The sequence below is a fragment of the Chiloscyllium punctatum genome, chromosome 30 (genome assembly GCF_047496795.1).
Source record: "Chiloscyllium punctatum isolate Juve2018m chromosome 30, sChiPun1.3, whole genome shotgun sequence".
Lineage (NCBI taxonomy): Eukaryota > Metazoa > Chordata > Chondrichthyes > Orectolobiformes > Hemiscylliidae > Chiloscyllium > Chiloscyllium punctatum.
In genome coordinates, this window is record NC_092768.1 from 870,602 (window position 1) to 884,753 (window position 14,152).

Below are 14,152 nucleotides of genomic sequence, written 5' to 3' on the forward strand. Positions count from 1 at the left end.
TAAATGTGAGGTGCTGTATTTTGGGGAAGCAAATCTTAGCAGGACTTATACACTTAATGGTAAGGTCCTCGGGAATATTGATGAACAAAGAGACCTTGGAATGCAGGTTCATAGTTCCTTGAAAGTGGAGTCACAGGTAGATAGGATAGTGAAGAAGGCGTTTGGAATGCTTTCCTTTATTGGTCAGAGTATTGAGTACAGGAGTTGGGAGGTCATGTTGCAGCTGTACAAGACATTGGGGGTTAGGCCACTGTTGGAATATTGCGTGCAATTCTGGTCTCCTTCCTATCGGAAAGATGTTGTGAAACTTGAAAGGGTGCAAAAAAGATTTACAAGGATGTTGCCAGGGTTGGAGGATTTGAGCCACAGGGAGAGGCTGAACAGGCTGGGGCTGTTTACCCTGGAGTGTCGGAGGCTGAGAGGTGACCTTATAGAGATTTATATAATCATGAGGGGCATGGGTAGGGTAAATAGACAAAGTCTTTTCCCTGGGGTTGGGGAGTCCAGAACTAGAGGGCATAGGTTTAGGGTGAGAGAGGAAAGATATAAAGGAGACATAAGGGCAATGTCTTCACTCAAAGGGTGGTACATGTATGGAATAAACTGTCAGAGGAAGTGATAGAGGCTAGTACAATTGCAACATTTAAAAGGTATCTGGATGGGTATATGAATAGGAAGGGTTTGGAGGGATATGGGCCAAGTGCTGGCAAATGGGACTAGATTGAGTTGGGATATTTGGTCAGCATGGATGGGTTGGACCGAAGGGTCTGTTTCCATGCTGTACATCTGTATGACTCTATGACTCTCATATAAAAGGAAGACTCTTGCGTTTTGAAGAAGAATAATATTAGCCTGAAATCATTAACTCTGTTTCTCTCTCTACAGATGCTGCCAGACCTGCTAGGTCTCTCTAGCACTTTCTGTTGTTTCACTTTATAAATGGAAAACACTATTAAGAATCAGACTATTAAACAGGAGACGAGACGATACAACATCTTATCACAGAAGAATGAACTAATTGCTTTGCTTTGGTGTTTACTCGGGTGAAAGAATGTACATACGGGACATCGTACAATGAGACAACCGATAAGAAAATGCATTTACAATATCTCTTGATGTTAACAAGCTTGAGGATTACTGAATAAAGGGACATGAAGTTGAAGGCTTTCTTCTTGCCTCATTTGGATAGCTGCAAGAATGTTAAATTTCACATGGGGCAAGCTGTCTGACTGCATGGGAAAAGGTTGCTGAATGAATTCTAGAAATGGATTAACCTAGCAAAACATATTCTGGATTAGTGGCGCTGGAAGAGCACAACAGTTCAGGCAGCATCCAAGGAGCAGCGAAATCAACGTTTCGGGCAAAAGCCCTTCATCAGGAATAAAGGCAGTGAGCCTGAAGCATGGAGAGATAAGCTAGAGGAGGGTGGGGGTGGGGAGAGAGTAGCATAGAGTACAATGGGTGAGTGGGGGAGGAGATGAAGGTGATAGGTCAGGGAGGAGAGGGTGGAGTGGATAGGTGGAAAAGAAGATAGGCAGGTCGGACAAGTCCGGACAAATCATGGGGACAGTGCTGAGCTGGAAGTTTGGAACTAGGGTGAGGTGGGGGAAGGGGAAATGAGGAAGCTGTTGAAGTCCACATTGATGCCCTGGGGTTGAATTGTTCCGAGGCGGAAGATGAGGCGTTCTTCCTCTAGGCGTCTGGTGATGAGGGAGCGGCGTTGAAGGAGGCCCAGGACCTCCATGTCCTCGGCAGAGTGGGAGGGGGGGATTTGAAATGTTGGGCCATGGGGCGGTTTGGTTGATTGGTGCGGGTGTCCCGGAGATGTTCCCTAAAGAGCTCTGCTAGGAGGCGCCCAGTCTCCCCAATGTAGAGGAGACCGCATTGGGAGCAACGGATACAATAAATGATATTGGTGGATGTGCAGGTGAAACTTTGATGGATGTGGAAGGCTCCTTTAGGGCCTTGGATAGAGGTGGGGTGGAAGGTGAGCACCAGGGGCGTTCTGTCCTTGTTACGGTTGGAGGGGTGGGGTCTGAGGGCGGAGGTGCGGGATGTGGACGAGATGTGTTGGAGGGCATCTTTAACCACGTGGGAAGGGAAATTGCGGTCTCTAAAGAAGGAGGCCATCTGGTGTGTCCGATGGTGGAACTGGTCTTCCTGGGAGCAGATACGGCAGAGGCGGTGGAATTGGGAATACGGGATGGCATTTTTGCAAGAGGTAGGGTGGGAAGAGGTGTAACCTTGTGGCATTCCCAATCTTCTGATTTCCCACTGTTCTTGGCCACTTTATAGGATCTCTCTTTTTCTTTGTTACATTTCCTGACTTCCTTTGTCAGCCGTGGCTGTCTAATCCCTCCCCGGATAATCTTTCTCTTCTTGGGGATGAACCTCTGTACAGTGTCCTCAATTATACCCACAAACTCCTGCCATTTTTGCTCTACTGATTTCCCTGCTAGGCTCTGCCTCCAGTTGATTTTCGTCAATTCCTCTCTCATGCCCTCATAATTACCTTTATTTAACAGTAACACCATTATATCCGATTTTGCCTTCTATTTTTCAAACTGCAGACTGAACTCTACCATATTATGATCGCTGCTCCCTAAATGTTCCCTTACTTTAAGATCTTTTATAAAGTCTGGTTCATTACATAGCACTACAAGCACTTCATTACGAGCTGTTCCAAAAAGCCATCCTATAAGCATTCCAAGAATTCCCTTTCTTTGGATCCACTGGCTACATTATTTACCCAGTCCACCTGCATATTGAAGTTTCCCATGATCACTGTGACCTTGCCTTTCTGACATGCCTTCTCTATTTCCGGGTACATGTTTGCGCCTCTGAAGGCGTTTGGTATGCTTTCCTTTATTGGTCAGAATATTGAGTAATATTGAGGTCATGTTGCGGTTGTACAAGAAATTGGTCAGGCCACTGTTGGAAAATTGTGTGCAATTCTGGTCTCCTTCCTATCAGAAAGATGTTGTGAAACTTGAAGGGGTTCAGAAAAGATTTACAAGGATGTTGCCAGGATTGGAAGATTTGAGCTATAGGGAGAGGCTGAACAGGCTGGGGCTGTTTCCCCTGGAGCTTAGTGATTTATAAAATCATGAGGGGCATAGATAGGGTAAAAAGACAAGGTCTTTTCCCTGGGGCGGGGGAGTCCAGAAGCAGATGGCATAGCTTTAGGGTGAGAGAGAAAAGATTTAAAATGTTCCTGGGGGCAACCTTTTCACTCAGAGGGTGGTGCGTGTATGGAATGAGCTGCCAGAGGATGTGGTGGAAATGTGGTAAAATTGCAACATTTAAAAGGTATCTGGCTGGGTATACAAATAGAAAGGATTTCGAGGGATATGGGCCAGGCACTGGTAAATGGGACAAGATTAGGTGGGGATATCTGGTTGGCATGGACGGGTTGGACCAAAGGGCTCGTTGCGTGTCTCTATGACCTGGAGGAAACCTGGGAGAATCTGCAAACTCCACCCAGACATTCACCAAAGGCTGGGGATTGAACCCAGGCCCCTGGCATCATGAGGCCACAGGGCTAACCACTCAGCCACAATGTCATGCAATTAAAACCATATAGTGAACAAACCTAGATTACTCTGAAGACTTTCATCTTTTAGAATGGGTTGCAGGTTTTGGTTCATTAATGTGCACAGTCTCACACACACATTCACAAGGGGTGAATTTGCATTGGCAGAATTGTATTTGCAGACACAATTTTTGCTCAAAAAGAAAACACACAATCTGAAGTCAGCCAGTGCAGGCAGTCAATCCAGATAACATTTTATAAATTCATATTTTGGAAATACAATCAGTCTGACTCAAGATTGGGAATACCAGACAGAGCCTAACCTTACACCTTTAACACATTGCTTGAGCTGCGATGTCACCTTTTGTTTTATAAAACCTTCAGTTAGCTCCAGAATGCGATTTACAAGAAGTTCTGGGATTTACCATTTTATGCCCTGAACACCTCAATAAGGTCCAAGGAGAGTCAGCTCAAATCTCTTTCCCCATATGTAAAATCCCTCATTCCTGGTATTATGCTGGCAAATGGTACGTTTTTGTCTTGTCCTGGGTTGGTTCTCACCACAAAGCGCGTTTTTCCACTTCCAACAGTAGGTTGTGTAGACTGTTCCTCACGGCTTGCCACTCCTCCAGTACGGTTTGGTGCTGGGTGTCAGCGTAGTTGTATCTCTTGGCACGGTCAAGCCCGTCCTTCCTCTGTCTCACCACGCCACTTGCTAATTCGGCTAAGCACTGGCGATACCTACTGAACGCCTGGTTGGAGACCAGCTTCCGCACCTTCCTTAAGGTGCCCACGTAGCCGCAGCGGTCCGGCCACACGTTGCTCAGGTCATACCGATTGAGCCTGGCGGTCTGCACTCGCCTGAGCTCCTCCTGCCACCGTCCCAGGATCCCCTGATATCCCGGGATCTGGTCCAGCGCCATGAAGAAAAATTGGAAGAACTCTTGCTCACCAGTTTCTTTGGAAACTGTTTGACGTGCACTAGGGTAGTTAGTAGCTTGGGGCCCTTGGACCATCCTCTCCTCTTGCGGCTGCTGGGCATCAAAGAAAAAGCGAATGATGGAACTAAACCAGCCTCCCATGGTGGCGGGGTGTCGACTCACACACTGAAGAGACAAACAGGTTCAGTCAAACAGCGGACTCTTCCTTGCCCTTGGAGGGAGATGAGTCTAAACTGTGACTTTATCACAACAGGAAGCACCAAATGGTTTCCTTTTCCCCACAACAGCATCAAAACACTTTTTTTCTGATAAGTCAGTTTTGAAATACATCCTGCCGCCAGCCGTTACGAAGTTGAAGGCTTGTACATTGACTTCAAGACAGAAAGTGGTTTTTGAACTTTAAAGTACAGGCATCCCTTGCTTTTCGAAAGTTCGCTTTGCACTGCTTTATTTTTTTATGAAACGCTTACATTAGTACCTACCTTTGCTAACTGAAAGAAATCTGAAGAGGATTTTTTTGCCTTTACGAAAACAGGCAAAATTTTTCCCACATGCTTCTTCACTTTACTCCATTTTGGTTTATGAAAGGTTTCACTCTACTTTCGGATATCAGCGCGATACCTGTAAATTTGAAGTCCAGCCATAGCTGCCAAAACAGAAGAGCTAAGAGACGGGCTGTTCCCAAATAAATACATTTCACAATTGGCTGTTAAATGCATACCTGGGTTTTTGGTTGCTGATTTGACAACCATTCAAAGTTGACCAATTAATTTCAACTATGCCCAGGATACCAAAACCCAATTGAGTTTGAATTTGTTGTATGGACCACATCAGACCAATGAGAGGGAACGATGTTGAGGGGGAGGGGCATAAAAACCGCTGGCATATTGAAAATTGGTGGAAAAGCGCAGCAGGTCAGGCAGCATCCAAGGAACAGGAGAATCGACGTTTCGGGCATCAGCCCTTCTTCAGGAATTATGCCCGAAACGTCGATTCTCCTGTTCCTTGGATGCTGCCTGACCTGCTGCGCTTTTCCAGCAACACATTTTCAGCTCTGATCTCCAGCATCTGCAGTCCTTACTTTCTCCCTATATTGAAAATTGGCCAGATCAACTCATGTAGAGGCAGAGAGCTGACTGCTGACCTAACATCTTGCTCTTGAAGAAATTTCAGAAGGCATTGTCTATCAAAAAGTATCTTTTCCAGTAACGGTTGTGGTTTTCAAGAGATCAAGTGCTAATTTATCATGACTACCATTATTGGAACAACATATTAATAGAACTGTGGTCAGCTAACAGATAGTCATAGCCATAGAAATGTACAGCATGAAAACAGACCCTTCAGTCCAACTTGTCCATGCTAACCAGATATCTTAAACTGATCTAGTTCCACCTGCCAGCACTTGGCCCAAATCTCTCTAAACTCTTCCTATTCATATATCCATCCAAATGCCTTTTAAATGCTGTAATTGTACCAACCTCCACCACTTCCTCTGGTAGCTCATCCATACACGCACCATCCTTTGCATGAAAAAGTTGCCTATTAGGTCCCTCTTAAATCTTACCCCTTTCACCTATGTTCCTCTAGTTCTGGACTCTCCCAACCCAGGGAAAATGCCTTGTCTATTTACTCTATCCAAGCCCCACATGATTTTATAAATGTCTGTAAACTAAGCCTCCGACGCTCCAGGGAAAACAGCCCCACCCTATTCAGCCTCTCCCTATAGCTCAAATCTTCAACTTTGGCAACATCCTTGTAAATCTTTTCTGAACCCTTTCAAGTTTCACAACATCCTTTCCAATAGGAGGGAGACCAGGATTGCTCACAACATTCCAAAAGTGGCCTAACCAATGTCCTGTACAGCCCCACGTAACCTCCCAATTCCTATACTCAGTGCTCTGACCAACAAAGGAAAGAATACCAAACATCTCCTTCACTATCCTATTTGCCTGAGACTCAATTACGAGGATCTATGAGTGATTAATTAAGAAAAGGGGGCTCAGATTGCTCAGCAGTTTTTGTTCAGTGCTCACTGTTAGCGTTAGGAAAATAAATTGTTATTTTTCTTTAAACAGTGGATATTAGGAGTTCTCTTTCCCTCATTCACACTTGTAGCAGGTTACAAGGTGAGACGGGCTTTTCTGGATGTTTGGTTTTAATTACTAGAGGGGTTCGACCTCCGCAACGTAAAAGGTTTCTCCCATTTTGAGGTTGAAGCCAATCACTGATTGGCTGCAGGCTTGGGATGTGGCCAGTTGGTCCATCTTCAGGTGCAATTCAACTTGGCCCTCGCTTCCCCCCCCCCTCCTTCCCCCCGCCCTGTGCGTTGCACTTCACTTTGGACAATGATCCAATTCCTTTTTTTTTGAATCTGCCCCCACCACACTCTTATTGTGGTTCGTTCCAGATACTAGCTCCACGCTTCCCAAAGTAATTCTCCTTCATTATGAAGGCTGCCTGTTTCTCGAACCGTCTCTTGATGGGGGACTAGATTTTGCCAATCTACTCTGTCTCAAGCCTGTATGATGTTGACCACCGCTATTAAACCTTGTCTCAATTTCCTCTTCTGAAAGAGCAGTCTCCCTTCTGAAATCAGACCATGGAACTAAAATCATAGAGTCATAGAGTTGTGCAGCAGGGAAACAGACCCTTTGTCCAACTTGTCCAATCTGACCAGATATTGTAAATTAACGTAGTGCCACTTGCCAGCATTTGGCACATGTCCCTCTAAACCCTTCCTATTGATGTACCCATACAGATGTCTTTTAAATATTGTAATTGTACCCGCCTCCACCTCTTCCTCTGGTAAGTTCATTCACGCTTTGCATGAAAGGGTTGCCCCTCAGGTCCCTTTTTTAAATCTTTCCCCTCTCACTTTAAATCTATGCCCTCTAGGTTTGGTCTCCCCCACCCTAGGAAAAAGACCTTGGCTATTCACCATATCCATGCCCTTCATGCTTTTATAAACCTCCATTAGGCATGGTTAATAAGTTTGTGGATGACACCAAAATTGGCGCAATAGTGCACAGTGAAATAGGTTAAGGTAAAAACAATGACTGCAGATGCTGAAAACCAAATACTGGATTAGTGGTGCTGGAAGAGCACAGCAGTTCAGGCAACATCCGAGGAGCAGTGAAATCGACGTTTCGGGCAAAAGCCCTTCATCAGGAATAAGGGCAGTGAGTCTGAAGCGTGGAGAGATAAGCTAGAGGAGGGTGGGGGTGGGGAGAAAGTAGCATAGAGTACAATGGGTGAGTGGGGGAGGAGATGAAGCTGATAGGTCAAGGAGGAGAGGGTGGAGTGGATAGGTGGAAAAGGAGATAGGCAGGTCGGACAAGTCCGGACAAGTCAAGGAGACAGTTACTGAGCTGGAAGTTTGAAACTAGGATGAGGTGGGGGAGCGGCGGTGAAGGAGGCCCAGGACCTCCATGTCCTCGGCAGAGTGGGAGGGGGAGTTCATCACCAGACGCCTGGAGGAAGAACGCCTCATCTTCCGCCTCGGAACACTTCAACCCCAGGGCGTCAATGTGGACTTCAACAGCTTCCTCATTTCCCCTTCCCCCACCTCACCCTAGTTTCAAACTTCCAGCTCAGTAACTGTCTCCTTGACTTGTCCGGACTTGTCCGACCTGCCTATCTTCTTTTCCACCTATCCACTCCACCCTCTCCTCCTTGACCTATCACCTTCATCTCCTCCCCCACTCACCCATTGTACTCGATGCTACTCTCTCCCCACCCCCACCCTCCTCTAGCTTATCTCTCCACGCTTCAGGCTCTCTGCCTTTATTCCTGATGAAGGGCTTTTGTCCGAAACGTCTATTTCGCTGCTCGTTGGATGCTGCCTGAACTGCTGTGCTCTTCCAGCACCACTAATCCAGTGAAATAGGTTATCTAAGATGACAAAGAGATCGTGATCAGTTGGGTCAATGGGCTGAGGCATGGTGAGGATCTAGTGGGCGGCACGGTGGCACAGTGGTTAGCACTGCTGCCTCACAGCGCCAGAGACCCGGGTTCAATTCCCGCCTCAGGCGACTGACTGTGTGGAGTTTGCACGTTCTCCCCGTGTCTGCGTGGGTTTCCTCCGGGTGCTCCGGTTTCCTCCCACAGTCCAAAGATGTGCAGGTTAGGTGAATTGGCCATGCTAAATTGTCCGTCGTGTTAGGTAAGGGGTAGATGTAGATGTAGATGTAGGGGTATGGGTGGGTTATGCTTCGGCGGGGCAGTGTGGACTTGTTGGGCCGAAGGGCCTGTTTCCATACTGTAAGTAATCTAATCTAAAATCTGTATTTAGGCTGTTGTCAGGAGCAACCAGTTAATGCATGCTTTTATTAACCACAATATAAAGTAACAACAAAATGGCTTCAGATTATTGCTGTGCTAAAGTGGTTGAAAGCTGTTTTTCCTGCTTTTGCTGAGCTGGCTGAATTAAAAGATAAAGCAGACGATGAAGTCTTCAGAAAATGAATCATGAGTCTAGTCTAAGTAACCTTGAACCACAAGTTATGAGGTGATAATGTGTGTAAGACAATACTGTTTCCCAGGAAATAATGTTATAAAATTATGAGGGGGTATGGACAGGGTAATAGACAATGTCTTTTTTTCCCTGGGCTAAGGGAGTGAGTCCAGAACTACGGGGAGTAGGTTTAGGGTGAGAGTGGAAAAATTTCAAAAGGACCTAAGGGGCAATTTTTTCCCACAGAGGGTGGTACGGGTATGGACTGAGCTGCCAGAGGAAGTGGTGGAGACTAGTACAATCGCAACATTCAATAGGCATCTGGATGGGTATATGAATAGGAAGGATTTGGAGGGAGATGGGCCAGGTGCTGGCAGGTGGGAATAGATTTGTTTAGGAATTTTGGTCGGTATGGACGAGTTGGATCGAAGAGTATGTTTCTGTGCTGTACATCTCTACGAATTTACTGTGGAAAAGGATATGGAAGATACAGACTGTAGGGAAATAGATGGTGACCTTGCAAAATGTCCAGATTACAGAGGAGGAAGTGCTGGAGGTTTTGAAATGATTAAAGGTGGATAAATCTCCAGGACCTGATCAGGTGCACCCAAGAACTCTGTGGGAAGCTAGAGAAGTGATTGCTGGGCCTCTTGCTGAGATATTTGTATCATCGATAGTCACAGGTGAGGTGCCGGAAGACTGGAGGTTGGCAAACGTGGTGCCACTGTTTAAGAAGGGCGGTAAAGACAAGCCAGGGAACTAAGTTGTTGGAGGGAATCCTGAGGGACAGGATGTACATGTATTTGGAAAGGCAGGGACTGATTAGGGACAGTCAACATGGCTTTGTGCGTGGGAAATCATGTCTCACAAACTTGATTGAGCTTTTTGAAGAAATAACAAAGAAGATTGATGAGGGCGTTCGACAAGGTTCCCCATGGGAGACTGATTAGCAAGGTTAGATCTCATGGAATACAGGGAGAACTAGCCATTTGGATACAGAACTGGCTCAAAGGTAGAAGGGTGGTGGTGGAGGGCTGTTTTTCAGACTGGAGGCCTGTGACCAGTGGAGTGCCATAAGGATCGGTGCTGAGTCCTCTACTTTTGTCATTTACATAAATGATTTGGATGCGAGCATAAGAGGTACAGTTAATAAGTTTGCAGATGGCACCAAAATTGGAGGTGGAGTGGACAGCGAAGAGGGTTACCTCAGATTACAACAGGATCTGGACCAGATGGGCCAATGGGCTAAGAAGTGGCAGATGGAGTTTAATTCCGATAAATGCAAGGTGCTGCATTTTGTGACAGCAAATTTTAGCAGGACTTATACACTTAATGGTAAAGTCCTAGGGAGTGTTGCTGAACAAAGAGACCTTGGAGTGCAGGTTCATAGCTCCTTGAAAGTGGAGTCACAGGTAGATCGGATAGTGAAGAAGGTGTTTGGTATGCTTTACTTTATTGGTCAGAGTATTGAGTACAGGAGTTGGGAGGTCATGTTGCTGCTATACAGGACATTGGTTAGGCCACTGTTGGAATATTGCGTGCAATTCTGGTCTCCTTCCTATCAGAAAGATGTTGTGAAACTTGAAAGGATTCAGAAAAGATTTACAAGGATGTTGCCAGGGTTGGAGGATTTGAGCTATAGGGAGAGGCTGAACAGGCTGGGGCTGTTTTCGCTGGAGTGTCGGAGGCTGAGGGGTGACCTTATAGAGGTTTATGAAATCATGAGGAGCATGGATAGGGTGAATAGGCAAAGTCTTTTCCCTGGGGATGGGGAGTCCAAACTAGAGGGCATGGGTTTAGGTTGAGAGGGGAAAGATATAAAAGAGACTTCAGGGCAAGTTTTTCACACAGAGGGTGGTACGTGTATGGAATGAGCTGCCAGAGGAAGTGTTGGAGGCTGATACAATTGCAACATTTAAGAGGTATTTGGATGGGTATATGAATAGGAAGGGTTTGAGGGATATGGGCCAGGTGATGGCAGGTGGGACTAGATTGGGTTGGGATATCTAGTCGGCATGGACGGGTTGGACCGAAGGGTCTGTTTCCATGCTGTACATCTCTATGACTCTCTGATGTGATGTACAGAGGAACTTCGATTAACCGAATGTGATGGGTGGGCACTATTTCGTTTGGATAACCAATTATTCGGTTAATCGATTAAATGTCGTTCCTCTAGGGCTCCGAGTTTTTAAAGATTGCTCCTTGTTCAAGAGACTTCAGCAGCACACAGCGTGCGAGACCCCACCCCCAATATCACCTCCCGCCCCTGTGCAACATCCTCTGCCCCCAACCTCGTCCAACACATCCCCCCCCACCGCCTCCAACACCATTCCCAACCACCCTCCACCCCCAACCCCATCCAACACCGCCTCCCGCCCCCAACACCATCCCAACAACCCTCCACCCCAACCCTGTCCAACACCGCCACCCAACACCACCCCGCCTCCAACTCCATCCAACACCACCCCCCCCCCACTCGCCCTCCCAACCCCGTACACACCCGTCCCCTCCCCGGGGCAGCTGGACTGGAAACCAACAAGACTGCTGCAGTTGCCTTTGTGGACACACACACACACACGAAACTTTTTACTGTAATTTTTTAACAGGTTCCACCTTTGCCCTGTACAGGACAATTTTGGAGAGGTTATGTGGGGAGTGGGAGGGTGTGGGGGAGGTGCCTTTAGGGTACACCCCTGTGTCGAACTCCAGGGAAAGTGTGGGGAGAGAGAGAGGGGGTGGGCAGTCAGTCATTTGGAAGCGGTGCTTGTTTAATCACTGTCAACAAAAGACATAATCACTGCTGGAAACAAGACTTTGATGTAATGTTTCCACGGGGACCTGGAGATCTGCTTCGGATAATCCGATTTTCGGATAATTGGTATTCGGATAATCGAGGTTCCTCTGTATTGAACAGCCATGGGGACTAAATTTGCGTTCCAATATACCAACATTTTCATGCACACGTTCATGCACAGAACCTCCAACCACCTCGATACGCTGGATATATTGATGACATTTTTATTCCTTTGGACCCCTCTCGAGGAGTCACTGAAACAACGACACAGTGATATCAACAGGTTTCATCTCACTATCAGACTTACTCTTTAGAATCAGTCTCATTCTTGGACACCTGCAACTCCATCAAGGATGGGCACCTCAGTACTCCTCTCTACCGCACACCCACGGATAACCTCACGATGCTGCACTTCTCCAGCCTCCACCCTAAATATATTAAAACAGACAAGCTGTATGCATACACAGGATTTGTTCAGATGAGGAGGAACGTGCCGGTCACCTGAAGGTGCTGAAGGATGCCCTCGTAAGAACAGGATATGGTGCTCAACTCATCGATCGCCAGTTCCAGTGTGCCACAACGAGAAACCATAATGACCTCCTCAGGAGACAGACATGGGGATGCGACCAATAGGGCACCCTTCATTGTCCAGTACTTCCCGGGAACAGAGAAACTATGCCTTGTTCTTCGCAGCCTGCAACCCATTATCGATAAGGATGAGCATCATGCCAAAATCTTCCCTATGCCTCCACGTCTTGCCTTCAAACAACCGCCAAACCTTAAACAGACCATTGTTCACAGCAAACCGTCCAACCTCCAGGACAGCATAGGCCACAACACCGTACAACCCTGTCATGGCATCATGTCATGCAAGGTATATCAGAGTGTTGACATGGACACTGACATTACCCGTGGGGACACCACCCACTTACCTGCAGCAGGTGCTCATGTGACTCGGGGGCCAACGTTGTCTATCTCATGCGCTGCAGGCAAGGATGCCCCAGGGCGTGGTGCATTGGCGAGACCGAGCAGACGCGACGAAAATGGATGAATGAACATCGCGCAGCAATCGACAGGGAGGGATGTTCCCTTCCATTCGGGAACACTTCAGCGGTCAAGGACACTCAGCCTTGGATCTTGGGTGGTCATCCTCCAAGGCAGACTTCAGGATACACAACAGAGACACTGAGCAGAGGCTGATAGCCAAGTCTGGTACCCATGAGGATGGCCTCAACTGGGGAGCCTGGGCTCATGTCACAGTACAGGTGACCCCACTATACAACACAAACACATATACACATAATCACACTCACACAGACCCTCTCTCATATGCATCCGCTCTCTCTCAGACACACACACAAACCCAAACTCACAATCACTTACACATCCTTTCACAGCCATATACTCCATTACACTCACACACACAGGCACACTCACACTCTTTCCCTCTCTCCTACACACACACACACACACACACACACGGTCTCACTCACACATATGGGCTGAACTTGCATTTGCAGATTTTGTATTTGCAGACACATTCTATTTTGCTCAAGAGGCACACAATCTGTCGGCAGTCAGTTCATGCGACATTTGACAGACTCCTAGTTTGGAAGTAGAACTGGTCTGAGTCAAGGCTGGAATGCAGACAGACTCTAACCTCACACCATTAGTGCATTGCTGAGATGTCACCTTTATTTTATAAAACCTTAAGTTATCACGGGAAAGTGTTAGAAATAAATTTAATAAAATTTAGACGAGACCATCAAAACTGGAAACAAAACGATTTATTCTACGATCTTGCAAGAAAGGGCATCAAATGCAGAAGCAATTGAGCAATGAACATTCAAACTAGTACACAGTTATACTTTTGAGCTGCGTGAGGTCACCTTTCCCGACTCTTACATTACCCAATCTTTCTTATTGTATTCTACCACTACCAGCTGCGCTCCGCCCTTATTGGCCCCTTCTCTCCAAGTTGGCAACCTTTCCCTCTGTAAGTGCTGACACGAGGCTAAACTTGGATCTCGATGTTCTTTTACTTTGCTTGTAACATCGTCCATTGTTCATAGGTACATTCCATTCATGAACACACGTTTTGACAATGTGTCTTGCCTAGTTTATGCGCTTCAGCTGTCTCGGCTATTTTGCTGAGACTAAATTATTTAAAACATTATGATGAAGGAGTTATTTACTTTAATAATTCTGCACTAAAGTTAGTCCTCAATTATCCACAATTATACATTAAAGATAAAGACACCTTTCCCTAATGCTTGCCTAGTTGGTATTTTTTCCCTGTACCCCCCTTTGTCTGCACACACACTCTCTTGCTTTTCTATTTCTGCAAAAAACAGCACACTTCCCCATTTCTTACAAAAGTGACTTGAAAGAAGTTTAATAATCGACATGTGAGTGAATGCAAACCTGCAACC